This window comes from Chamaea fasciata, unplaced genomic scaffold (assembly GCF_029207755.1).
Source record: "Chamaea fasciata isolate MVZ Bird 193981 ecotype frontalis unplaced genomic scaffold, bChaFas1.0.hap1 SCAF_12, whole genome shotgun sequence".
Classification (NCBI taxonomy): domain Eukaryota; kingdom Metazoa; phylum Chordata; class Aves; order Passeriformes; family Sylviidae; genus Chamaea; species Chamaea fasciata.
The window spans coordinates 2,237,173-2,265,000 of record NW_027094097.1 but is presented as its reverse complement, the minus strand read 5'-3'; the positions used below and the strand labels follow the sequence as shown (position 1 = coordinate 2,265,000).

Sequence of the window (27,828 nt, the reverse complement as noted above, 5' to 3'; positions counted from 1 at the left end):
ACTGTGCAAGTGATGTTGGGTTCTGAATTTGCCTGAAGATTTTATTCAATTTATTTTTCTACAGCTTACAGATTACCAAAATATTTAATTTTAGTCTCTAATATAAATAAAATCAGATTTTTTAGGATTTCTAAGCACTTGCAAAATATTTTAGACCCATTGATCTGAGAAGGGTAAAAATCTTTCTAAATAAATCTGTATATGGTTGTTGATGTCAGGTTGCTCCTGGGATGGGTTGTAATACTCCCATTAATTAAAAAAATAGAGAGCATATTTTCCTGTTAAATACTGGGTGTTTTGTTCTGCAAAAGTTGATGGCAAAACTGTCATTGACTTTGGTGGCAAAGTTCCTGAAAGACCTGAAATTATGTGAGGTTTGGGAGTAATTTATTTTATTCCCAAATTGTCTGAGAACAGATAGGCGTTTTCTCATGTTGCTTTGTCGCTCGAAATTATTTGCAGTGTTCTTCATGGAGCAGTGCTTGGGCTGCTGATTGTTTGCATTGTAAACAGTGTGTTGTAAATATTCACCATCTGATTAGTCGCAGAAATCAGGTGCTGTCGTCCATGTTCCCTCACTGGCTGGGAGCTGTAACTGGGAGCAGATGCCTGTCCCAATATTCTCTAAAAGGAAACTACACTAAATAGACTAAAAAACTCAGCAGCTCCTTGGGGCTTTGCTTTATTAGCAACAAACCAAATAAAATAACAGTCAGTTCATGCCTTCTTCCCAGCTCTGGGTGCCTCTGGGTTTACTGCCCCAGGCTGCACGGTGCACTCTCTGGATGAGGTCCTGGCCCTGCGGAGCTCCTGGTGACTCCAGGAGGAGGGGAATTGTGCCGGAGAGCTGCAGTGTCCTGACCCTGCTGGGATAATGCACCACCTGCTCAGGGCCCACACAGGAGCCCACTTAACCATTTCCAGCAAGTGCTGTGCCTGCTGCTGGGTGGGCTTTAGCAGGGAGCCCCAGCCAGCCTCTCACATCAGCCAGGCCATTAGCAATTACCGTGTTACAGGACTCTCACAAGTCATTGAAGCTCCTTTATTTTACCTAGATGTTTCTTCTGGTGGAACTGGAGTAGTCGGAGGTCAAATGCAAAAGGGCAGAAGAAACATACAACAAAATCGTTTGTATCAATGAATGTATGTGAGAAACGGTTCTGAATATCTCTTCATTTCTGATTTGAAATAAAACTTCTGTTTAGGTTTCTCTCAATGCACTTTCTTTCGTGGGATTGATAGCTTCATTGTTATTTTTCCTAGGCTATTTATGTGGAAGGAGGACTAGATGGAATAGAGCTTAGATTATTGTTGCTCCATTTCACTCTGGTGAAAGTGCTACTGGGGAGAACACAGGATCCTGGCTGTCCGTGTTCCATTAGGTTTGTATTTAATTATGGTTCTTCCTTTTTCTCCAGGCACTCTCCAGCTTCCTGGACCACACACTACAATGTTTATCTGGTCACTGTTTTTTTCAGTCCTGCTGAGCACCCTCAATTCCACCTAAAGTGAATGGGAATTGCTGAAGCTCAGCACTATCTAAATAAAGGCCCCTATTATTGATGTCACTGTTTGGGATAATAACTTGTGCCATGCATAAAGAGTGAAATCACTGTGCTTTTTTAATTCCTTCATATGAGATTTTGCTACTCTTTACTTTTCTCTACTGCTCAATGGTCCAGCTAGATAGCATGGCTTTTGAAATAGGCGATGCCTTCTCTAATTAGGCACCATTGCAGTTACTGATGGATTCAGACAATTTTGTGTTCAGAGTTAATGAATGTTGGCTTTGATCAGCCTCTGACTGTGATTGGTAGCAGTAGTTTCATCCATGCTTTATGCAAGTCACCCAAACCTCTTGGTTATACAGAACTGAGCTAACAGCCTCACAGAAAAAAAGAAAACAAACCACTAAGTGAGCTATTGTCAGAATGTACCATGTGCAAGAAACCCAGCCTACCTGGCTCCTAGAAGAGATGCATGGAAAGGATAGCAAACCCCAGGTGTTTAATTTAAACCTTAACTATGTGGTCAAAGGTGGTGCTGCAAAAGCTACAGATTCAGTGGGGTTCAGTCCAGGGGATCTTCCTCCTGCAAAGCCCACTTGGCTTCCCAGCCTGACTCTACTACTCCATCACTGTGAGTGACGTTCTAGGGAAAAAAAGAGGTGTCAAGCTCAAGTAATCAGGCTGCCTTTAATGATCTGTGCAGCTGTCTCTGTCTCCTCTCTGCACAGCTTCTAGATTAGATGCAGGGTACGTGTGTCTGTCCCACACCTCTCCGTGCTGCTCTCTCTCTCACTGCATCAGAGCTCACTGGGAGGAAACTGAACCTGTGTGACCATTCTCCTGGTGCTTTCCCCACAGGGTTTTTGATGAATTTGCATTAGGTGATTATCCCCTCATGCATGTCTTGGAAAGGCAGGTAACTCCACATTGTCAGTTTTCCATCTGTAGCATGTGGATAATGATACTTTTCTGCCTCACATGGGTGTTGTGAGCACTAATTAGTTAATGTCTTTTCAGCACTTTTATCATACAAATACTAAGCAGTTATTGCTATAATTATTATTTCCTATTATTTTGTTCTTCTTCAAACAAGGGATTTTGAGCACTCACCTATGTCTGAGTGTTGGAAAGTATAACTTCATATACATTAAGTGACAGTGGTATGGTAATGCCGTAGCACTGGCAGTTCACAAATCCACCCCAGCTGAAGCAGCATTTTCTTTAAAAATATTCCTCTGAAGCAACAAGGTCATGCCACGAAATACAGTGTCTGTAATATAATAAGGCATAACATGGTCTACGTTAGTTGAATAATAGCGCATGCTTTGGGCGTGCTGTGAGCACTGGGAAGAGCTCAGTTGGCTACAGGGAACGTGGCTTTGGACATCAGTGGCTGAACCACAGCCGTGTCAGTTCAGCAATGAAATATTTCCGAGCTTGGGCCAAAGTCACTGGACTTCTGCAGAATTTTGGGTTCTTTCAACCCCCTAAATTTAAGTAAAACTCTAAAAGAGAAAAGAAAAAAAAAGCCACAAACAGCCAAACCCCAGACAACTGAAGCAAAACCTATCGAAACCAACCCCACGAAACCATCATATTCCCTGTGCTTCAGTATGGAAAGGAAGTGTTTACCAACAGCCTTGCAGGAGGTGGTGAGCCCTGTCAGAATAATGCTTCCTCCGCTACACAATCCAGCCCCAAGATTCCCTTGGCCTTGGGATTTTCTAAGACCAAGATGTTGCCTTATTCTCTGTATGACATAATTTTTAAGCCTGGAAATCCGGCTTTTTGCACAAATAACTGAAACACTTTTTTTTTTTTTTCTTCTTCCCTCAGAGAAGGGGAATTCTGATGTGTGAAAGCTTCTTCTTGCAGATCAAGGGCCTAGTTTCTGTAACAGGCTTCCTTCCTCTGGACTACTGTGGAACCTTTTCCATACGGTCGGAGGACAATATAGAAGGCTAATGGCATGAAGGATTCAATTTCCCAGGTGGAAAGCAGAGGCATAGGAATGAAATTCTTATTATGTACAGCCAGTTGGAATTGGACGCAGAACAAAGCAGATCCCTGGCAAGCATCTGAAGAACTGATTGATGATGGAGCACTGTGAGGGGAAGGAGTAGAGGCTGGCAGGTAGGGATGGGAGGGTTGGGAACTCCGGGAAGCTGCGAATCATCACCTCTGGTCCACAAAGACCAGGAAAAAGGAATGCAGCTCAAGTCTTTAGCCATCATTTTCTTGGAGCCTCTTAAGGACCCATGAAGGCATGGCTGTAATTGGATTAGAGTCTGTGTGGAGGCACAAAGCCCCTGTGCAGATGTCCTTGACTTGCTGTCCGCTTCCCTTGTGGGGTAGCAGGAATTGGGCTGGTGAGGAGAGGCCCTTGTGCCAGGCTGTGGCTTTACAGAGGGGCTCCCTGTGCCACCTCACGGCAGGTTTCCTGCTCCACCTCCACACGTGCCACTGGAGTCACCAGCTCATCCCGGAGCAAACTCTCAGCCGTGTGAGAACACGGAGCAGGGGGAATGGGGAGCTTGGGCTTCAGCAAGGTGTGCAGGGCTTTCAGTGATGCTTTGGATGGAGGACGGGGTTCAATGGGGTGGGCTGGAGAGGCCGGCCAGGTTAGTCCTCTCAGCAGAAGGCAACTGCTGCCCCGCTCAGCTGGATGGATCCCATCAGGATGTCTTTTGTTTCCGGCCTTTCCCATGGGACTCTCTGTGGGGAAGGTACAATCATCTCCATACAGCAAGCTGTCAGCCTTGTGACAGCTATATAGTGCCTGGGCTGGTTTGTCTGTAAGCGAGCGTTTTCCAGCTAAGTCAGTTTCCAACTGCGGATGGTTTGGGAGTTACTGTGAGAACAAGAGTACCCTCTTTTGTGGGTTATTTTGAAAATGGCTCCGCTAGAGATAAGATGCCATGCATGATGTGGATAAATAATGTAGGAGAGTCATGCAGCTCCTATGTAATCCTGGTGTGGTTTTCTTACAGTGTTGGAGTCCCTGTTAAAAAAATCTTGGGTTTTGGTAAATTTGGCTCTAAAAGGGATTTAAAATCTGCAATTAGGATGGGAATACTTTTAAGTTAAATGCCTGATTAAATGCCGTGTTTTCAAAAGGTGACGACTGAGGATTTTTTTGTGGTTGTCTGTGCTTAACTACTCACTGCTGTATTTTATGGCTTGTACCTGAAGTTACTTATGCATTATGCCCAGCAGCTATATACATATCCATTTATGTGACCTTGTAATCAGTTTATTAGTGTTTTAGTGCCTTGTTGCTGTTATTTGTATCAGCCTTAGCCACGAGAAGTTAATTTCAGTAGAATTTCATAAATTAAGATTGAAAGAAGTAGTTAACTGAAAGTTATGAAGCAATGGGAACAGTTAAGTCATGACAGGGTTTCTTCCTAACTTCAGGGAAATCACAATTAAACTCTAGCGTTTTGTCAATTTTGTTGGGTTTTTTAAAAAATTTTTTCTTCTTTAAGTGTTAATTTTACAGTTATTTTTATAATGTGTTTTCAGAAAGACAAAGTTTATAGAGGTGTATTGTGTTAGTAAATCAACAGATATCTCTGCAGGGAAATGACTGCTACATTTCAGTGGAAACAAGTTCTTTTTCTGGTCCCAAAGTCTTGTCAGTTTTGTTTTGTTTATTTTCCTCACAACCATATTAGCTGGCCTGATAAAACCTATTGCATCTCTGAATAACACTTCTCATTCTTAGAACAGACCATCACAGTTTCAACAACACACCTATTACATACTGTTAACAATTTTATTTAATTGATGCCAGAATTAAATGCTATTTTTAAAAATAAATGCAGGAGTGGATTATCTGGAGGGAAGTTTTCAGTACCTGTGACTGTATCACAGTAAACTTATTAAGAGGCCGTTATCAGTACTTCTTTTTGGGGCTGCAGCTAGGTGTTGTTTTGTAAATAAGTGTGAATAAAAAGCCAACCTTCCAATGCGTTCCCAACTGATAGGCTTAAGATACTGTGTGTTTGTGCCATAAAATAACAGATCATCCTATTGGAAAACAAAACTCCATTAATTGAGCACGAAATTGTATCTTTTTGTACTGTTTTTACAGTTTGAGGAAGGGACAAATGCCGTGGTGTCCTCCACGAACATAGCTGAAGTAGCAGTGCCCCACTTTCAGCTTGAGCAAGAAGCATTGTTAGAGTGGTTTGCTGTTATAGAAAGTTTATTGTTATTGGTGTATAAACTAGCTGGGGGCTTAAACACAGAGCAGCTGGGTAATTTAACTAGCTCCTGGATCCAGTTAAAAAAATCTATGTTCTGTCCACAGTAGGGGAATGGTCATAGCTGAGAAGCTGCTCTGCATTAGACTGTACCACACCTGTGGCGTGTTCACCACCGTGAGCAGTGCAGGCTGGAGAAAACATTAAATCCCCTCATTACTGCCTTACATAAGACAGACACTTCAAGCAGTTGCACGTTTAGCTGAGATTACCAGTTAAAGTCATTAAAAAGCAACTAGGGCTTGTTCACTCAATTGGATGTTTTCAGGATTTTGGTGTGCGTGGTGATTAACAGCAATATGTCTTTGATTAGGGAGATGACATTTTTGGGGAAGATTTACCCTTTCTGATATTTCTGTTCACTGGGTAAATCTGAGGAGACAGGTATGTTGTTAGCTCTCTCACCTTTTGTTGGGAAAGCTAAACTTGTGAAAAGAACTAAAATCTTTTTTTTTTTTTTTTCCCTTTTAATTTGAGAAAGAAATGCACCATTAACACTTCAGGTTCTAGCCAAGCTGATGCTCTGACAGCAATTATAGTCAACTGATGGAATAAATTGTTTGGAAAACTCTTTATCATTAATGTTTCCTATTTCTTTATACCAAGTAAATGAGGGGAAGAAACTTTTGAGTTGTAACCAGGTAGCAGCGCATTAAACTTCCTACCGCAAATGTCCTGGAGGTTTTTGGCTGTTTTTTCCCCTTTTTCCCCCTCCTTATTTCACTTTTTCAAATTATCACACTTGTTGCTACCGACTAAATAAAACCTTACTAGTTTCTTTAAACCCCTAAGTAAGCTCAGCCTGTTGCGTGGTTTCACAGAAGTCAAGGGAGCCAAGTTTTTTGATTTCCCTGTTGAGAAACATAAAATGCTTTTGGGATCAGAGAGCTTCTGGGGACAGGAACCCTTCTTTTCCTTTGTACCAGGAAGTAGTTTTCTTCTTAGCTGTCCTGGATCTGAACCTGACCAACATCAGCCAAGACATTCAGGCACTTTTGTGATATAACTAAGAATATTAATGGCATTTAACATTGCTTTTTTTCATGAATCAATCAAAGAAGTCAAAGCTGCAGGCACAACTAATATTACTTACAGTTAGATATGGCTGCGTCCCTCTCATAAAAAGTGTTTTTTCTGCAGTATTTAACCATTGTTGGCAACAATCATCAATATTAATCCTTAACAGCAACATGATAACCAAGCCAGCAGATAAAATGGCTGTTAAAAAAGTAGGGGAAAAAAAGGAATAATAGGATTGGGGAATTTTAATATTCTCCAGCTATTTATTAAAAAGTGCTTATTTTGTATGTGTTTATTTCTAATAATCAACTGCAACATTACTTTGCAAAAAACTGTAATTGCTTCTTAATTTCAAATCCCAGTTCCTTTGTGCTGTATACAAAGGTAGGATATTTCTGTACTTATTGTTCACAGCACTCTGTGTAAAAAATCACGTTCATTTCAAGAAGCTGTTATGGTATTGATTCTGGTAAAGACTTCCATTAACTGACCAATCTAAATCTCATAAGTGATGTCAGGATAGTTATGCATTTGCTTGGTTCAAGTATTCAGCCATTATGTTAGAATGCAGGCAGTGTCTGAATATGGCTGTTAAATTATTTCTAAATACCGAACCAGAACAGCTTAACAGTTCTGCAGTTTGAGACTGACACAAAAATGACAATCTGCCACCTCTTTGTTTTTTAAATATTAACGTTGTATTGGGATAGTATTTTTGGAGTAAAAACCTGTGGCACGAGAGGATAAGTGACATAAACAAAGGCAGCTGGGCTGCATGAAATAATGGAACAATAAGGCCCTTACAGCCGTTCTCATCACTCCAGTATGTTAATTAGCATTCTGTTGTGGCCGCAACACTGAAAACATGTAATCTGTATTGGTGTACTGTACAGCTGTGAACACACATTCTTTTTTGTTAGTCCCTAGAGTTAGCCTTGCCATTGGCATATGTGTGTGGGCCAAAAGTCAAACCAGCACCACTAAAATGCCACGCTATGGAGGCAAGAGAGATTTTCTTTTATTTATTTCCATCGTAACCCGTGATGTAATCTGGTTACACAGCTTCTGTCTGTCTGCTGATTCTTTTACCCTCCTGCTTGGGTATTTGTTGGGTGTGAATCTGTGTGTGAGCATGTCTCCGTGTCTGTGCAAAGACTGGGTGCTTATATGGCCAAACTGATCATCTGAAATAAGTGATTTGGGAAGATAAAATCTGCTATAAATAAATAAAAGCTTTTTCCTCAGTAGAATAGTTTAAAAAGTCCTCCATGAAGAACATTACAGCTACATTTTATTTTTAATGTGTAAAACTAGTTTGATATTTTTTATTCGTAATTTTATTAAAGAAAAATAGTTGGGAAATCGTTGATGCTTCAGTGAGTTCAGCTGCACAGACATGGAATGCTTGCATTTCTTTTAGTTTTCATACAAATATGCAAAAAAAAAGAAACAAAATCAGTGAAAGCAAACCAGAAGAAAGCTGATTAGGGAAGAAAAAGTTTTCCATTCGTACTTCCTTTTAAAAGAAATAGTACTAAAGTCAAGATCTCAGTTCACCATGTCCACGTTAAACTTATTTGGCCAAGGCTTGGAGAAGACCACCTGATTTGGTGAGATGGAAACCATCCCTCAGTTGTGGGGATGGTATTGGTATTTCTTTGTAATGGTCCTGTAATTTAAAAAAAAAAAAAGTCTGACCTCTTTTAACCCACAGGTATTTACCTAGCAAAGAAGCCTCCCTTTTGGTTCATAAATGGGATTTAAAATTAACAAATAAGATTTCTAGTATTTCCTTTTGAATGTATATTTTGACAGAGATTATTCACTTGTCAAACCTGTTTGCCAGTCTCCATTTATTACTTTGTTGTGATGATCTCTGTATGCACACATGGAAAAAAAAAGAGGTAGGAAAAATTTTTCTTAGAAAATAACTTTCAGTGCTCTTCGGTGAATGCATCCTTTATCCATACTCAGATGATAAGAGTGAAGGCTTAGCTCATATTTCTGCACTAATCTACTTCAAACCTGATCTTGAAAAATTACCCTCATTGCACAAAGAAAATACAGCATTTAAGTCACCATGCTGATCAAATTTGGTTCTGCCTTTTGACTGTGGAGGGAACAAATTGTTTGGTGATTCTGTGATGTGAACCAGCATCCACTAGGGAACTGAGTAAGTTGTTTTTGGTTTTTGTTTAACCACTCTCTTTCTTTCTTTCCCAAGTAGATTGTAACTCTTTTAATGAGACAGATGCATTATTAAAGTATCACATGCATGATAAATAGTGAAAGGTTTAAAAAAATTAAGCTTAAGACTTTATATTGCTCTGTATAGCATGATTTTAGATTAGAGATACAAAATATTTAGATTTCTTGCTTGCGTTACTGTTTTTATGGAAAGAAAAATCAGGAATTGCTGCTTTAAAAATTAAATTTCCGCAGAAATAAAATACAGGCTGTCAAAAAGAGAATAAGAAGAACAACAAAAATGTTAGTAGCTGTGTCTGAATTTGTCTTTCTAGTGGTAAAAGTATATAATTAATAGAAGAATTTTAGCTCCAGATGTGGCTATACTATAATAGAGCCTTATAAATGCTACAGAAAGAAAAATTGCTTGGAACGAATGAGAACCAAATCAAGAGCACACCTGGGTTTGACAAAGATTGCATTTACTGACTGCTGTGCTATCACATTACAGAGAAAGACCAAGTCTTTGGGAGCAGCTGTAGAGAAAGGCCTGGCAAATCTGCATGCAAATAGCAGCACATTGTTAACTTAATCAGATGCCGAGGAAAAGATGTGCCAGACCATGAGGATGATCTATAAACAAGTACAGAGTCCAAAGAGATTGTGAGGGCTAGGCAGATTAAAAAGGTATAGCACAAGGGTTCTGTCCTTGGGTCAGATTCTTGTCTTTTATGTTGCCTGAAGGTCACTGCCACTCGGGCTAACTTATCACACTGTTTGTTACAGCCCATTGTAGTAAATTTGTCAAATAGTACCCGGGTTGTTCTTCACACGGATATAAATAATTGCATATTATTTTGGGAGTTTGGTAGCTCTTTGTTCCTTGGTGGTAGAGATACGGGTATTATTTTCTGAAGGAACAGTGTGTGATTTCATAACTCTCATTAAATAATATTACTGTATAAATGTCCTAGTGTAGTGAGATAAGAAATAGCGTGATATGCCATATAAAGAGACAAATCTTCCATTAAAAGAAAATCTTTCTTATAAACTGAAGTGCCCTGACAAAAAATAGTCTTAAAGTTAAAGACACCTGCTCTGCGTATCACTTATCAATATTAACGGGAATATATGTTTAAAAATCTTCTCTTAGTCTAATATCATAAAAAATAAAGAAGTAATACTATTTAATCACCCACAGCTTAATAGTGCCTTAGTTGTTTACTGCCATTGCACTAATTGCTCTGTACTAATGTGTTTTTGTGTGATTTCCAGTAGTGCTAAAAGAACTGAGATCCATAACCAATTAAATATAGTGTTTTTATGTTAAAAATATATCTGCTGTAGACGAGAAAACGAACAGTGGTATTCTTTTAAAAACAAGAGAGAGTTGGCATTTGCAAAGCTGCAGAGCACTAGGTATTTTTCATTGCATCTTTTCCACAGTGACAGTGGAGTAATCTTTATGAATAAGCAAACTGCAGAAAGCTGAGCATTTTATATTATATTACGGGCCAGAATCTCCCCTCACACAGTTATAAATCAGACATAACTTTATTAAAGACAGAGGATTTACACCCACCCAAAAGAGGTGGACTCAGGCCTTTTGTTTCTGCAAATGGCTTTGCTTTTTTTTTCTTCAGAAATGTAACTTTTAAAATCTGGAACGCAGATTCCTACCGCACCAGCTCCCCAGCAGAAATATTTTGGCTGCTCCTGCCACATGGCAAACCCTGCACGGGGCCGGCCGTGCTGGGCAGGCAACCCAAGGCCAAGGCAGAGATTTGGGTGCCTGGCTGTATCGCAGGGCGAAATGACACTCAGAGACTCGTGGCAGAGGAAGCAACACCGTTTATAGAGCACAGTGTACCCTGCCAGAGGGTTAATTGGGTGACATTGTTGTTGGCTCCAGAAGGAGCTCGCTGCCTGAGACAGGGCACTGCAGCAGAGACTGTGAGGGTGAGCGAGGTGAGGGGAAATTGGACATAATAGCATTAATAATAATAATTAAAGACTAAGAGTAACAAAAGAACGCATAGCTAATACACCAGTCTTGCTTTTTATTACAAAATTAATATTCATATGAATGCTATCAGAGTTATTCAGTATTACACTGGTAAGACAAAAGCCACATTGTAATATATTATACAGTGTATTACAAGATGTTTGTTTCTGTGGGTTTTGACCAGCTGAAAACAAATGAACAGCACTACTAAAGTCTGCTTCCAGGTCTTCAGCACAGGGTCCTCAGTCAGCCTGGGGTCCCCAAACCCAAAGAAGCAGGAATAGTCTTCACTTTATATGGGGCGAGGTAATGAGATCAATTAGATCCTCATCCATTGAACTGTAGACAGCTGTTGGTGCATAATAATCATCATTAGAGATGGGTGAATGTGGGATACTTGATTTGCCAGACTACCCGCAGGTATTCTAAAAATGCCAGACTTAACTCTTGAGTATTTTGAGTACTTGAGGCCAACATTTTCTCTGAAGTCTCTCCTGGGACCATTGATCATAAAAGAAGAAAAAGGTACATCTGAGAGCAGGGAGAGCTAGAAGGCTGCCAGGCTGTTTCTCAGGGTCGGAGAAAGTTGAGCAGATAAACCCTGCCAGCTGCTCTGTACACACCACCCTCTTCAGGGCCTCATGGAGCCTGGGAGCAACTCACCCCAGTGCTGCCATCCTGATTTCAGCCTCAGCAGCCAGCTCCTTGTTCTGTCTCCATGAGAGTTGCATGGTAAGGATTGCCATCCTAGGCTTGGCTGCCTTCTCTCTCTGTCCAGCCCAGAGTTCAAATGTCACCCATGAGCAAGGACACCCCCATGCTGGCTGTGTGTCAGTGCAGCCCAGTTGAGTGTTAATGAGGTTAGCCTGGTTCTGATGGTGCATTTTGGAGGATGGGAATGCAGCCTTTCCAGCATTGCAGTTGGAGCCTTCAAACCCCCAACAGGCTTCATAAGCACCACGAGCGTGTCCAGCATATTGTCATTGTGTTGTGAACTCCACTGGTTGTGGTTATTAATTTCTGACTTTCCTTTGAATTCTTAAACACTACAAGTGTTTATTTACATTTGTATGTTAAAAATATTATAAAATCCTCTTAACTGGCTCTCTTATTAATATACATTCTTGCAGCTCCTATGTACTGCACTTTTGACCTCTATAACGATTCTTATAACTGAGTCCTTTTTTGAGGTAATGGGTGGTACCATTCCAGGGAATACGATATCACTACTGCTTAGTTTTGGTTTGGCAGTGTTAAATAAAGAGTGGGTACGGACATGAGCAAAAGCTTTATCCCTAACTGGGAAAATAATACTTATGTGCCCTACAAGTTGGTGTGAGGATTGATTTGCTAATGTTTGTACAACACTCTGAATATATAAGCACTGTATAAGTATTTAATAATATTAGGTCTCCATCCATCACTTATTTATCCTCAATATCTGTGCAGACTCTGGGTTTTGCTCTTATGGACCAGTAGAGCTTATAAAGGAAGAAAAGGAAACAGATATTAGGGTTCTGGCAACTGGCAAAATAAAGCAACTGGCATAATGTGCTTTATTCCTCTTGCACACAGATAATATTTGGGTAGATGGTCACACAGTACCAGTGTGCAAATATTTATCTGTTTGCAAAGAGAATCTCTGCTTTTATTGCCCAATGCTGCAAACCATTATTCTTGTAAACACCATTGGATTTCTCATATGCATAAAGACTATTTTTAAGACTAAGGGTCTGTGGAAAAAGAATCTAACATATCTTTTTTAGATTAAATTCACTGTAGTGTTTTTATGGCCTAGCATGTTTTTGGTAGATCAACTAGTTGATTGCACTTGAAGATTCATCTGCAATAGTGGTCTAGTGTGTGCAAGAACAAATTAAGCTTCTGCACTTAAAACACACTGAACACCCGAGGCAGAGGCTAGATGGCAGGTAATAGGAATCTCAGTTCTCTTTGATGGGTGCACTGTCATCATCAGTTTGGTTATAGCAGCTGCTTCTTTCTTGCCGCTTGGTTTTATTTCCTGTTCTCGAATAATCTCTTTCTTTCAGAGGAAGGCAAAGACAGGCAACTCCTTGAAAGCTGACAAACTGGGATAAAGGAAAGTGATGAAGGAAGACTTCACATTCTCTCTGTCTGGCGTGGCTGAACTGGGGTGCAGATGCTACCAGAGAGATGTTACTGTATTTTTCATTAGACATATATCAGTCATGAAGTTTCATGAGATGGAATATCAGTATCATCGGGCCCGATGTGTCTTGGGCTGTGGAATTTCAGTGCATTCATTGAATGCATTGAACCAGAAGACATTTTACCTCTGTGATTCTGGGTTATTTGGGGTGTTCTCAGCCTCAGTGGTCGAAGGCAATGTGGAAGCCCCAGAGATTCTAGGGCTGCCTGAGTGGGGCTTTGTTCACAGTGTGAGCAAGGGTGCTGCAAACCCTGACCTCAGCTCTGGACAAGTGCGTGTGTGGCTTTCTACTTTTGTTTTTTAACTCATGCCTAGTTCTTGAAAGTAATCATGTTGTGTTTGTGGAAATGAAAAGAGGAAAATCTGCATGAGAGAACCAGCAGTGGAATGTAAGGTTCTTATGATTTCTTGACTTCTCCCCAGTGCTGTTGTCTTCCAAATGGGATTTACTTTCCTTCAACATTTTTGATTCCTTCTTCTCACAGGGTAGACAGCTGTAAGCCCAACTAAATGTGTCTGATGGGTGACCCCAATATAATTTCGCAGTTATGCCCTGTAAGAACATTGTATAGGAAGAACAGTGATGCACTCTCAGTTCAAACACTGCCATGTTTCTCCTTCCCTCCTGTACTGAAAGTTTTAGCATCATGTTTTGGTCGCAACAGTCAGCAATTAGCATGAACCAAGCAACATGATGGTTATAACTGGTTACAGGTTACAGTTACAAAGCTCACCACCGTGAGGAAAATTACTTGGCAATATTTTTTAAGGTTTTTGCCAATGACAAGAATTGAAAGAGCAAAGGTTAGTTTATGTCCTTCCCCCATCCCTCCAGCTCTTCCCAGATAATTCCAGTCATTCATCTCTCCAACTCAGAAGCATTTTAAATTAAGCTAAGGGGGGAGGTGATCATCACCAAGTAATTATAATTATAATCGGAAGCAAAACTTGAAATTCAGTCTCCCAAGGTGAAGCAGTTATTCTTGGGTGTCAAAGCAAATCTCCCTCTTCTCCATGCCCACTCTGTCCACACATGGAAGGCTACTGGACTCCGACCCTAAGTGCAGTGGGGTATTGCAGTAGACTGCTGGTGTCAGGAATGTAGCAGGATGGAGTCAGTTGGAATCTCCCTGTGTCTAGACCAGTTACACCATGTGTGCCCTGGTCTTATCAGCTGTGATTGAAACTGGCATTTTTGTGGTCCATACTCTCTGTTTTTCTGGCAAAAACGACCCACCTTGTGGCTGAGGGGTTTCTCTCAGGTGCTGAGTTCAGGTGATGAACTCAGTTCTTGAGTATACCCTGTTCTATGGCAGAGCAGCATTTATGAGACAGAGATTAAAAAGCACAGTGCCTGTTAAGTCAGAACTTCAAATAGTACTGCTGTCCCAAACAAAGCATCTAGAATTCTGTCAATAACTCATGTGCCTGTACAAAGATTGCATGTATGTGAATGTTCTATTGGACATACACTCCAGCAAGAGGCTGACACCTTTTTTGGCAGTACTGGCCAAATAAATAGTGTTGAGACAGATGATGTTTATAATCTTGATGGTCTGCAGCCTTCCCTTATTCTTTTGCAAGTAGCCTCTGTTAAGCACAGCTGCCTCATACGCGTTTTTTTTTTCTTTGCATAGCATGAGTAATGACTGTGGGGATGCAGCAATAGAGAGCAGATATAGTGCATTGTGTTTCTGCTACCAAAAGTATCTTTGAACATTATCATGTTGCTTCCTTTGCTGACCTGGAGCTTGGAAGAAGCTGAATTAGTATCAGTCGTCTTGTAAATGTTTTGTTCTACCTGTGGGTCCACATTTGAGGATCTTCATTGCCCTCAAAGTTTTACACAGGTTGCATCAGGTAAGGTCTCTCAAAGATTCTGCTGGGACAACTTTTTAATCTAAGCATTCTTCCTACACATGAAATAGATTTTTTTGCAGCTCTCTGGTCAAAAGAAAGACACTATCTAACCATAACCATTTCTACACCAAGCTCTCTGAGTTCAAATTCTGTGTTCTGAGCATTCCCTGTAGTCTAAAGCAGTGGACATTTTTTTTTCCTTAGTAGTGACACAGACTGAATTCCTATCCATTATCTTCACAAAAAGTGATGGCTCATTTTTCAAAGTACTGATTGGCAAAAATTTTGTGGATGACTGTTTTTGATGATGATTATTTTTGTAGATGGGTTATTTGCTGTGCTCTTCAAGTGCTCCCCAGACTTTGACTCCTGATGTTGTCCAGGCAATTGAGCTGCTATACCATAGCCTGTTTAACTAGTCTCATTGGAGACAGTTTGCCTGCTCACTCACCTAAATTGGTGTTAGTGTAGTGTGTGGAGTGGAAAAACTCCCTTCAGCTAGGGCAGTATGTTCCAGATCAGGGATTTTACTTTTTGTTTATTTGTTTGTTTTTGTTTGTTTGTTTGACATGGTTTCTGTATTTAGAAGCTGTTGTTGCTGGGTGACTGCTGGATTACTTTAGGACGACATAGCCTGGCTGAATAGATCGTGTCACAACTCTAAACGTTAGAGGTAGAATTGCAACCAGCTCCTGTTGTTGGCTCTTGTTCTGTCAAGGCTAGAAAAATGCTCACTGATTTGATGAGCAGTTAAAGCGTCCTCCAAAACAGGAGCATGGAATGGATGGATTTGTACTCCATGAGAGCTCTGCAATGGCAGGAGTGTGCACCATCAGATATTCCTGACCTCTACCAATGGGCTATTGGCCCGTCTGCTACTCCAAGTTTTCTCTGTCATCAGCTGTGCTGCCAGAGCTGCTCTGGCCAACTCTTCTAAGCCATGGCCAGCTTGCTGGGAGCAGGGACTGCTGGGCTTCTCACTGCAGATTTCAAGCAGAATGGCAACTGGCTCAAAACTCTTGCTTTGGCACCCTTCAGCCATCCAGGTTGTGTTCTTTATCCCTCTTTTCCCAGTTTTTCTCTTGCCTTGCCAAAGAAATGTGGCATTAGCAGAATCTTCCATTCTGGGCAATTATCTGAGGTACTCTTTGCCAGAAGACCCAGAAATAGGGTTTTTCCTCAAATTAGTTCCAGAAAAGAATCAGAGGAAAGGGAGACAAGAAGATAGATTTGTCAGCTTTGGTGCTGGCACTCTTAGGGCCATGTTTGCTGGCTCATTTTGTTCACCTTGTGAAATTTCAGGGCAATCCAACAAAGAATTAGTATCTCTTGGGACTTCAATCCCTATTGTATCAACCCAAATGGCTTGCTTCTCTTTGGAGAAGCCAAAAAATGCTAGCAGTAGATGCTTGCAACAGGTTTCTCCACAGGCAAACTGGACATGAAGATGGATTTTGGGCATACATTTTTTTTTTCCCCTGAAACTTGTTTCAGTGAACAAAGGAAATTGAGAGCTTTTTTTGCTGTTGGAATAGTTCCCTGTTTAACTGGGTAAAAAAGCAAATTTGATCTGAGGTCCCCTCACAGCCCCCTCAGAGTGACCTCCCTGCAGTGAGGATTTTCTTGCCAGTAAAATTTGAAGAGCTTGAAGCAGGAGTTTTGGATTTTTGCAGAGTTTCTTTGGAAGACCAGAATTTCTAGTTAAGTATACATTTAGGATACTGAATGCATAGTCAACCACAAAAAGAGAAAAATGTACACCCTTATCACCTTTGGACAATCTTATAGAAAGCAGTGGACTGTCCATTTCTCTCCTTCTCAGTTTTGGTAGAAACCTCTGAGCATTTCCTGTCCCTGGCTGAAGCTGTGAATAAACACTGCAGGTTGTCCCAGAAGGCTGTGGAGCCCTGAGCTCCCCGATTTGACCCTGCAGGAGCTGCCTGAATTCTCCTCCGCTGAGAGTGAGCACAATCCTATTAAACATTCTGCTCAAGAATGGGGGGCCAGGGGTGGGTGTGTGGGGTGGGATGTCCCTTTAAAAGCACTGGGTTAGTAGCAGCACAATTAGACTTTACTGTCTTTAGTTCCTACTATACCTCTGAAGCACTTGCATGGAATGGATGCTTCAAATTAAGTATGACCTGGTTGTCCAATCCCAATTACCTAAAGAATCCCTCAATTTGCTTAACAATTCCCTCACAGCTATTATGGCTCTGACTGATTGTCCCCAGGACTCTCTTAGGCTTACAGCTAATGTAATTGATTCTCCAGTAGTAGCCTGAAGGGCCATTTGGCTTCAACCATGGTCGGGAGATTTTTTTTTTTTTTTTTTAACCTAAGAGAATGGTTATTTTTTTTTTTATAGTCATTCTGGTTTTGGAGGGTAAGGGTGGAGGGAATCATCTGGTCACAGCTTGGAACAACAGTCTGTGCCAGATGGGGATGTATTTTCCTTGGGCTTTCAGTTAAATTGGCTTTGGATGGAAGGTCTATGTAGACTTCAACCCAAAATTTGGATGGGTATTTCTCAAAAAATCCTGTGGTGAATGCTTAATTCTGACATTTTCTACTCTTTCTTCCTCTTAGTCAGAAACGTAAGAATGTTTGGGATTTTTTTCTGTAACTGAATGAACCTCAGTCATGACAGATGAATCTTTTTAGTGGTGACAAAGCTGTCAATCCTCAAATGGTCTCATTCCCCAGTTCTGTATACCCGGGTTAGTTACAAACTTAAGGAAGAGGTCTTTGACACTGTAAAGTGGTTTGTCTTTTCATCAAGGACTAGATCATAGAATTCTGTAGGCTGTGTTTGCAAATCAGTGAGTGGGGATGCTCCCTGAATCTCGTGGTGTTGTGTCAGGCTCTGACATTCTGGCTTGTGTTGTGGCCTTGTTTGGATATTTTATTTTTCGCTTGGAAAAAAAATCATAGCTGCAAGAACGACATTCTTTCCAGAACCCTCACCCTCTTTTTTCACCGAATCTCACAAATCCATAGCTAGAACACCTAGCAGAGGTAACAGGAGATTGGTTTAAAACACATAAAAGGAAATCATTCCTGACACAGTGAGTAGTGAACTTCTGGAACTTGCTGCCAAGGGAATTAGTGGAGGAAGACAGCATCAGCAGGCACAGAAAGGGATTAGACAGATTCATGGAAAACAGTTCAATAAACAGATAGTAATAAACAGGTCAATAAACATCTAAAAAAATTGCCATAGCTCTGAGTCATGAAGGGCACTAATTTTCTACATATCTAGAACCTTAGAATTAAGGTGCTTAAACTTGTTGAGAATGATAAAGAGAGGCTTGGATTGCTATTTGGTTAGGTATGGGAAGGAGGGAGGGAGAGAAAGGGGATTGATGTCTGTCTGAACACAGCAGTGAGTTGTTTTTCTACCTGAAATCCATAGGGAAGGGAATGACTCTTTCAGTGGGGGTCCTTAAAGGAATGGTTCACTAAGAATGTTACCGAGTTTGAATCTCTACAGCTCTTGCAGTCTGTGAGAATGCTAGATTCTCAGAAATGTCTTCCAAGTCCAGAACTGTACATAAAATGTACATTTTATGAAGACACCCTAGGACCCTAGTAGGCAATGGAAGGCCCCACTGCAGTATTAGTGCTCAGCCATGGGGGACTCTCTCTCTATTCCACCTCCCTGCCACCAAAAAACAAAAAGCTGAGCAGAGTATATGTTGTCTATATTGCTTAATGCATTTTAAAAAGATGTCAACATCAATTACCAGAATGATGCACTTGCCAACAAAATAATGCACAAAATGCACAGTATTTCCCAACTCGCTTCCACATGCAGTCCTTTAATTGATGTCTTTACAAAATGAACCTTGTAAGTAACAATTTAGTCTTGATTCCTATAAAATATGATTTGGAAAGCAGTGCTCAGGGTGAGGCAACGGAGATGCCAGCTGCCCTTTGGTGAAACACGTGGTATAGTTTGGATTATAGTACACCGTATTTCCTGCACAAGGTAAGGGAATACTGGCTAAAAGTTGGGCTGTCTCTGCAGAAGGGCATTGGGATCTTGAGAGGATTTCATTCTCTTTAATGATGGCTGTCTGATTCAGATAGATGAGATACTGGAACAGCTACAAATGGGTGAGATTGTATCTCTTTTAAAAAAGACTATAATAACACCAGGAAATGCAAGTCATATCATGTGCCCGACCATATTGTAGTCTGGCAGAGAAATGGCTCCAGCCAATACCAGCACTATTTGTTTACAAGTTACATTTTCCTCATCCATTGCTCTCTACCTGCAGAGTGACTTAGCATCTGCTTGAGATTTCGAGAGTATTGAACAAACTTGTCTGTTTCCTGATAGAAATTTCACTTTGATTCCCTCTTCAACTACTGAAACTTGTAACCATTAACGCTTTATAACATACCAATGACCATTGATGCTCTGCCTTGTAGAAATGTGAAAGGTGAGATATTAGAGAAAAATAAACCCTGCAAACTTTCTGGTTAGTGACTTCTCCCACAAGCAGTCCTGATGTTTGCCAACCTTAATTTAAGAAAGTATTTTGGCTTGTGCTTATATTTAGGCAAGTTCATACATATCAAGCAAAGTTTTGGAGTGGAAATCAAATATACAGTGAGGATAGAGCAACAACATTATCAGGGCCATTGTGTGCATTCTGCTTGGTTATTCCAAAAAGTTTTCATTGCAAATGTTTATTAAACCATATTCCCTTCTGTACAGGAGAACTTCCAAATGAACTGATACTTCTTGATCTGTGAGAGAGCCCCTTAGGCATCCCAAAGGTATATGGTGTTCAGGAGGGAAAATATTATTCAGGATACATAGCAGCAGTCAACATATTGCAATGGAAGATCATATAAGTAGAAGGTCTGATGAAAACGTTGAAAGAAGATGACAAATAGGAATTGTTATGAGAACTTTTTGAGGAAAAGCCTGTACGTATTTTTGATAGTGATCACTGTAGTTGCTTCATGAAATTAATAATTAACCAAAATGAAAAATGCAGAAATTGTGTTTATAAACATTTTTGCCAATTAAAATGAACCAGAGCAGAGTTTCACCTGTATGTGTAGATTCATGTTCAGCCCAGTGCACTGTCTGTGCAGAGAGAGAGATTCTGTGAGTGTGACCCCTCCTGCGTGCACAGGCACTGTACCTGCTCCTTTACCAACAACAGACACATCAGTCTGAACCCAATATTTCCTTGCTGCACACAGCAAATCAAAGATAGGATAAAAAATTTTCAATACTGGTCTTAGTCTCTGAAAAAAAAAAAAGAAAACAAAATAATTACCATTAGGAATAATTCCAGTGCATTGTTGTTTAGTTACTGCCTTTTCTCTGTATCACTGCATCCTCTCATCAACTCCATTCTCTTGCTGATGTACCCCAAAGTGCTTTGGGTTGGTGGTGGCAGTGCCACTGGTGGAAGAGCATTCCACTGTCAGTGAAATAACGCATGAAGAACTGGACGCCCCTGGGGATATCTTTGCCAATTGAATTTTTATGTTTATTTTCATTTATGTTCATTTTATGTTTATTTTCATGAAACCTGATATAGCCAGTCGCTAATGTGTAAGGTAGGACTCCCCATTCTCCCTGTATTCCAACCTCATGCTCCATTGCTACTCGGTAGTACTACCAAGATATTTTTGAGCAGGGAAAAGAAGGGTGAAACCCTTACCAACCTGTTAGAGAAACTCTAGAGCAGTGTGTTGCTGCAGTTAAATGGTGTGTGGCTTATAGTAAATTAGTAAATATAGTAAACGGGTGAATTTTTTTCTTTAAAATGTTTTGTAAGTAATATGTTACAGGCCAATGTTGTTTGGTTTTAATTCTGAGTGTTTTTATTTATTGAAAGTACATTTTCGGGGAAAAAAAAAGGTTTAACTGTAGATGCCCACCTTGATTTTTGTGTTTTGTGTTAATGACTGCAGGATATGGATTAATTACAGATTTTCGTGTATATGTGTATATTTCCAACAATAGCTTCAGATCGAAGTTCCACCCTGAGATCCATATATGGATATAAAACTTTGTCACTGATTCAGTGTGAGTTTGGACCAAAATTCATGAGGCTTATTGCAAAGACTGTCACCAAGTTGGTTTTGGATTGGATCCATCGAGTATATTTTTAAAATTTGTATTTCCCACTGTTTTAAGTCTTGGTATCTCCGCAGATCACGGGCCTTGGATGCTTTGTGATTTTTATGCCTGTTGCATGTCTGGTGGAACTTCCACTGCAGATAGTCCCTCTGGAAAAGTCTGGTAGCTTCCCATGAGAAATTTGACACAGGTGTTCTAATGAAACAAATTGCAGTTTGAAATATGTGATTTTCTTAACCCTGACAAAAGACCCCAGGACGCAGCAGTAAGCACTGACCACAGCCAGGTTACCACAGTCGGCTGCTGTAGCTGTCTCTGTGGTGGTTCCTGCCCCCCGGCACACAAGGAGCAGTGTGTTAGTTTAGCCCTAATGAAACCAGTGAAATTTGGCTTACGCGAAAAGCTGTACCAAGTTTACATCACATTCGCCAAGAGCATGCACACTAAAAATTACTGTGAATCAGTTAACTTGTGCTAACATGTTACTCTGTGATAAGTTGTGGTAAACCAATTTTCTGATCTTCTGAATCCGTGAAAGCTATGCTGAATTTAACTTGACTTTGGATGGCTATACTTGAGCCGAGGGAGCTCAGTCTCTTGCTGTTTGTTATTAGCTATAGGAGCCAGGATGAGATCAGAGTTCCATTGTGACAGTAGTACTGCAGCCAGAGGCTTGGGGGTGTTATTTCAGTAACTTTATCAGTCTGGTTTAACAAATTGATCTAAAATTAAATACAAACAAACAAACAAAACGACTCCAAACCAAATTAGAAAAACCCAAACAAATGAGTGAAAACCACAAAAGGTTGAGAGTGACTACAGTGCTGGGAGGGAAATTATGTAGAGATAATTTTTAGAGAAGAAAAGGGGGAGTGAACACAGACAGTCTTACAGGACAAAGTGTTAAGTGGAAAAGGCTCATCCAGCTCTATCCCTCAATGCATTTTGTTTCAAAAGAAGTTGCCTGTTGCAGAGGGATTTCATGATACCAGCTCATTCCCACTCAGTTCAGGTATTTGAAAACAATCACATTGAAATAGATTTTCCCCATTTCTCTCTCTCTGTAACTGTTATATTTGTTACAAGTTCTACAAGAAATCAGAATGTAATTTGTTCTTCTTTGACACTTGGGAGAATTTTTAAAAACTCCTGAAGGAAAACTGGTACTGTGAAAGAAAGCAGAAAACCTGGGTAGTTTGGGACAAAAAAACCCCAAAAAAGTATGTGATATTTTTTTTTCCTTTGCCTTTTTCATACTTGATTAAGAAATGTACTTGTTTAAGAAACAAAGTTGTGTAATAAACATATTAGTAACGTTGGAAGTAAGACATGTTTTCTTAATACATTGGTGGAATTATTCAAGATCAGTTAACTCTTCTGTAAATATGCCCTTAAGGTCAGGAGGACCTTTGGTTCCACTGCTGTACAAATGCCATTTGCATCAGTTCAAATTGTCCAGGTCCAGTTTGCAAACACAACCAACTTTTTGGCAGCATTTCAGATTTTATAGTTGCATTGGAATGGCACTGATGTCTGGGATTTCTATTTTTCACACTTCTGTTTCTGTTAAGTAGCTCTTTTCATATTTTCTGTAAAAGATACAATCGAGCATGATTAAGACTTCCTTGTGTTCTTTTTGGGATAGTAGAGAGAGTCACCTGCTTTCCGCCTTTTGATCAGAGGAAAGGTTGACTTAATCAACACAGAACATTTAGAAATGGATTACTTAAAACACTTTTTTAATATAAAACCTCCTGTATCTGCAACAAACTGCAGAAAAATGTTCTTCATGGAAGGAAGTTTGGTTTTCAATGGAGCCCACTTTTGCTCTTTTTGATTTAGTACTGAGGAAAAAATTAAAATTATTTTGGAGGCTACAGAAAGGCTTTCTCCTGAAGAGCAGCAGGAGATGCACAGCTGCACTGATCAGTCAGTGGCATTTCAGCCTGAGAATGAGGAGGATTCTCCTCCTTGACCAGAACAGGGGCCAAGGATCTGCAGAGCATCCTGTGGTGTCCCATGCTGTTTTCTGCCCTGGCACAAGGCACTGATCAACATCCCCACAATGGTGATTCACTTCGGGTTACTCATTTAGTAAAGCTTCAACTTCTTTATAAATTAAGGCAGACATTATCATTTTTGAGAAATCTAACAATAACAGCCTACCAGATTCTGGAGAATAATGGCAATGACCAACTGTGCAGGTCAGAGGGGCTGTGAGTGTGCATTCGTGAGGACTTTGCCTCTCCTTTGAGAATTTCAGACAGAAGCTTCTATTAAAGTGCAAAGTATTGTTATTATCTTTGTCCTTTATACATATTTAAATAGTACATGATAATCATCTCTGTGAACTCTTAACTATTCATAAAGGTGGCTGTCAGTTAGAGGCCTGAACCAGTACTCCAGATCCAAATACTTAAAATGATAGATCATGTTGTAACCTTCGGGGAATTATTCATACCCTTTGTGTAGGAGGAGTTTCCTTTTAGGAGACATGCTTTGCAGATGATTAGTTAGCGGGGAATTTAATTGTTCTGTTGGGGTAGTGATATCCAAGAATGGTGGCGAAATTTTGCCAGCTTAATGTAAGTTTTGGAGATTTACCTGCAGGAAGAGCAAAAGGCAGGGGATGATGAAGGTAAAGGATTGAACCACCTTTCATTCTTCCATTAGCATTTTCTGATCCATGGCACAGGGAGTCCCTACAAGTAGCTCCAGGTTACAGCTTCAGTAACCTGTGTCCCCCTCACTGCCCCCAAAGAAAGGTTAAAGAAGTACATGAAATTAAAGTTCCATAGAGACAGTTTTGCTCTGAACCAGGAAATCTTGAGAACTTCATACATGTATTTGCGGCTCAGTACTCAGAACAACTACCTAATTAGCACAAAAATTCAGGTTGGACCCTTCAGGTGGAGTGTAATGGCATGTACATTTTATACCACAAAATTTCCAGTCTCTATGGACTTCCTAAATACTTTCCTCTTGGGCTGTTGGATGTTCTTTGGCCACTTCTCTTTGACTCAAACCAGAAACTTCTAGGGTCTTTGCACATTTTCCCAGGGGTTTTCTAAAGTTAGAGCTTTGTTTCACGCACAGCCACATCCCCTCTGGAGCTCATCAGGCCTTGGAAAGAGCAGCCTTTTGGCGTGTTGCATCCAAGCTCTGATGGGCTGGTGTCCTTCCTGGAGAGTTTCACTCATCCTGATTGAGGGAGATAATGTACTCCTTCCTCTAGTTTATTTTACCCTCTTGGTATGCAGAGTATTCTTTGTTAATCTTCCTTATTTATTTGAATGTTAATTGGTCCTTGTTAATTTGGTTTTCTGTGCTGGAAGCCAAGGTCAACAATGAGTCCTTCCACATTAGCTCTTAGTGTGATTGCAAGGTGGTGCAATGCATCTTGGAAAAAAGTAGAAAGAAGCCTTCCCCGTTTTAAATGTAACCTTTGTGTTAGGTAGGGGTTTGGAGGTTGAAAGAGAGAGAGAAAATGTATGTTCAGCGTAGACTGAAGGGGTCCTATTGATTGAAAGGGACTGTTAAATTAAAAGACAGTTGTTTTGAAAGCAAAATATCACTTGACCCCAAAGAGACAGGCAATTGCAGCCCTGGGGTTAGGTACAACAGCAGCGCTGGTTTTGCTGTGGGAATGCAAACAGCAGGCCTGGAAAAGAGATTTAGTTTTTTCTGTTGTTTCCTTGTTTGTACATGCAACTTTCAAACTGCTGTTTTTTCTTGCTCTAAGAGCAGCCTCTTCTGAGAGCACCCTTCTTTTTGGGCAGGAATGGCCATTTTATGAGATAAAAGCAAGAATTTTTGTCTAAAACAGATTCTGTTCCATGGGGCAAAACAAACAGAGCTATCATAACACTTTAAATAGTAATCAAATATGTTTTTCTGTTTGCATTCAAAAAGGTGGAAAGGTAACTTGACAAGATGAAAGAAGGAACCAGATTTGTGCACAGCCCCCCTTCCCCAGTAACAGGTATAGAGTTTTAGAGAAGACTTCAAGGCAAAAAGAAAAAAGCATAGAATATACTGTTATGGTGTTATTTTTGTCTTTCATTTTTATGACAACTTATTTGTACTTAAAGGAATCTTTCCAAAGAGTTAAGAAGCATCATTAAATAAAGACTGTGAAATGTGCAATATGGCTTATTTATTTAAATGTTAATTGGTCCAACGAACACTTCTAATTAGCTCTATATTTGCTTAGCAAAAAGTTTTACAAATTCCAATTGTGAAAAGCAGCTATTTTGAGCTGGTAAGCATGTTGCAGAATCAGCTATGATTTTTCTATAGTTCTCAGCCCTTGAAGGCACAATTTAATTTTTCATGTATGCATACTAGCAACGGTAAACACTTGCGAGTGTAAAGAACCTTCTTTAATTAGCTGCACAACAATTAAAGGATTCACAAACTAAATTGAACCCTGTCTCTGTGCTTACTAGCTGAATTCTACCACCTGTCACAACAGCACTTTGTTCAATCTGTTATGCAAAATCATTATAGCAATATAGCTGAGGAAAAAAAAAGAGAAAACAGCAATTATTTCTTACTTTTCTCTTGAATGGGTTATTTTGGGTTATACTGATGTCAGGTTCATTGAAGCTAACCTTTTGAAATCTGTAACAGCATAATACTTATATGGCAGGCTTAGAATAGCTAGGAGAATATTTTCTTTTTACCCTTTTAAGAGCAAGTGAGGCACATCCTGAAAGTACGGTACTTTCTCTGATCATTTGGAGGAAAAAAAAAAACACCTCACCAAAACTGTGCTAACTCCTGCAGCAGCCTGTTATTGCTCTTTGTTAGACAAAAAAATGACCAACATCTAATAGTACAAAATACCCTTTTGTTATTAAAGCTTGTAAGCCAATATGAAAACTAGTTTTAAAACACACTGGTTTCCTAAAGTGGAAAGAGCTGCACTTTAAGCTTACCTGTCGTGGTCTCTGACATTTGTGATTATTCTTTAGATCCTGAAAAATAAAGTAGCATGTAAATATAATCTATAAAATACTGGTCTTACTTACATGCTAACTTTATTTTTCCTTCCAGCGGAAGTGGTTAAAAATGACGAAGTTTGCATCTTTACAGAAGAACCTCACCCCTCATTTCGATTGCACCCACTTTTTCTGAAGGGAGCCCAAAGGACCAGGTGCACCAGGACACCAGAGGTCCTGATTTGCAGCCCTATTTACACCTCCTATACCTCCATGTACAGGAGTCAGGCTGTGACAGCTCCTGGAGACCTGGCTTGGGGTGTACAAAGCTTCAGGCTTGGGGTGTACAAAGCTTCAGGCTTGGGGTGTACAAAGCTCCAGGTACCATTTCCCTCCTCTGCCTGCTGGAGAGGCAGACACCTGGTCACCCCCTGCTCTCTCATCGTCCTACTGGTTTTGTGTCGAGCAGAACTGGAGGGCACAGGAGGAGGGTGGGAACTTGTGAAAGGCCAGCTGGGGGAGGAGATGGGCATGGCACAAGAAGGGTGAAGGCTCACAGCAGTGCCTGGGGCACCTGCCCTGCTGGTCCTTGCCCCAGCTCTGCAGGGACAGTGGTCAGTGCTCGGACACCTGGGTTTGTGGTGCTGCTGAGCATTCCCAGTGAAACCAGCAGTGCGTAAGGGCTGTGAGGCTGCAGTTGGAGAGGAAGGCCTGTTTGGGTTTCTCTTTATCCCACAGTGACAGCTGACAGGAATGTGCACCTCGCTGCCAGCTCTCCTGCAGGAGAGGCTCAGGTACATTCTGTGTGCGCTCACCAGAGCTGGGGAGCTGAAAGCGAAGCTGCCTGCTGACAGCTTCCTGAAATCATATCAATAACATATTGTTAGCTCCTGTGATTGAAGCTAAAAGAGTCTGCTGTTGGATAAAGGATACATGATATGGGCATTTCATAAGCTAGGGATATAAATGAATAACTCTGCTCATTCACAGTGCTTAAATTTTTTGCAGTATAATTTTTATACCATTGTCATTTTACAATATTTTTGGAAAACCCAGAAAGAGAACAAAGAAGTTGTTTAATAACAGTGTGTGTTTGGTTTTTTTTCCGAGAAAAGTCACTAGGAAAATAAAATTTAACAACAAAAAATTGGGACAAGACTTCTTTTTTTTGTTACTTAAAAAAAAAAAAAGTTAAAAGAAAATAAAGCTGCAAGGAAGCCAGATACCTTGATTAAACATGACTTAAATTCTTAGATAATTTTGCACTGAAGTATGAGAAGCTGGAATTTGCTCTATACATCCACTTCTTTCTTTCTCACATCAAATAAGAAGAGTTAGTCTATTCTGAAGTATAAAACTAAGGAGATGAAAATCCTTTTAATTAGAAAGAGGTATAATGATCTTCATATTCATAAGTGTAGGTGCAAAGGGGCTGGAATTCAGAAAAACAAGTTTCTGCTTGGGCAACAGAAGCAATACCATTGCCCAAGCAGGGATTTTGTGTGGGGACTCCTGAATGCCCTCAGCTCTGGGGCATTGGGGATTCAGTCCTGTAGGAGGAGAATCTCTCTGATGGTTCTCTTGCAATTAGTGGGAGCCAACTCACTGCTTCCCATGGCCAGGTCCTTGAAACTGAGCAGCCAAGCCTTTCCCCTCCTTTTGTCTGGCTTTGTGTTTTGCTGGAGTTACCTGGATTCACACCAGTTCGCAGCAGTGTAAATTAACATGGAGTGAACC

At 40.4% G+C, this 27,828-nt stretch overlaps 1 protein-coding gene across 6 annotated transcripts in view; it reads left to right on the top strand.

Moving 5' to 3' along the window:
• ZNF536 (zinc finger protein 536) overlaps positions 1 to 27,828 on the top strand; it is a 345,885-nt gene that overhangs the window by 118,107 nt on the left and 199,950 nt on the right. Inside the window, exon 1 of one of the 6 annotated variants that reach the window (XM_066195032.1) lies at positions 3,625 to 3,641. The exons of the other annotated variants lie outside the window; for them this stretch is intronic. The gene's annotated coding sequence lies outside the window, so the exon portion shown is untranslated. Of the gene's footprint in view, positions 1 to 3,624; positions 3,642 to 27,828 lie in introns of those variants that run through there. 6 annotated transcript variants of the gene reach the window in all.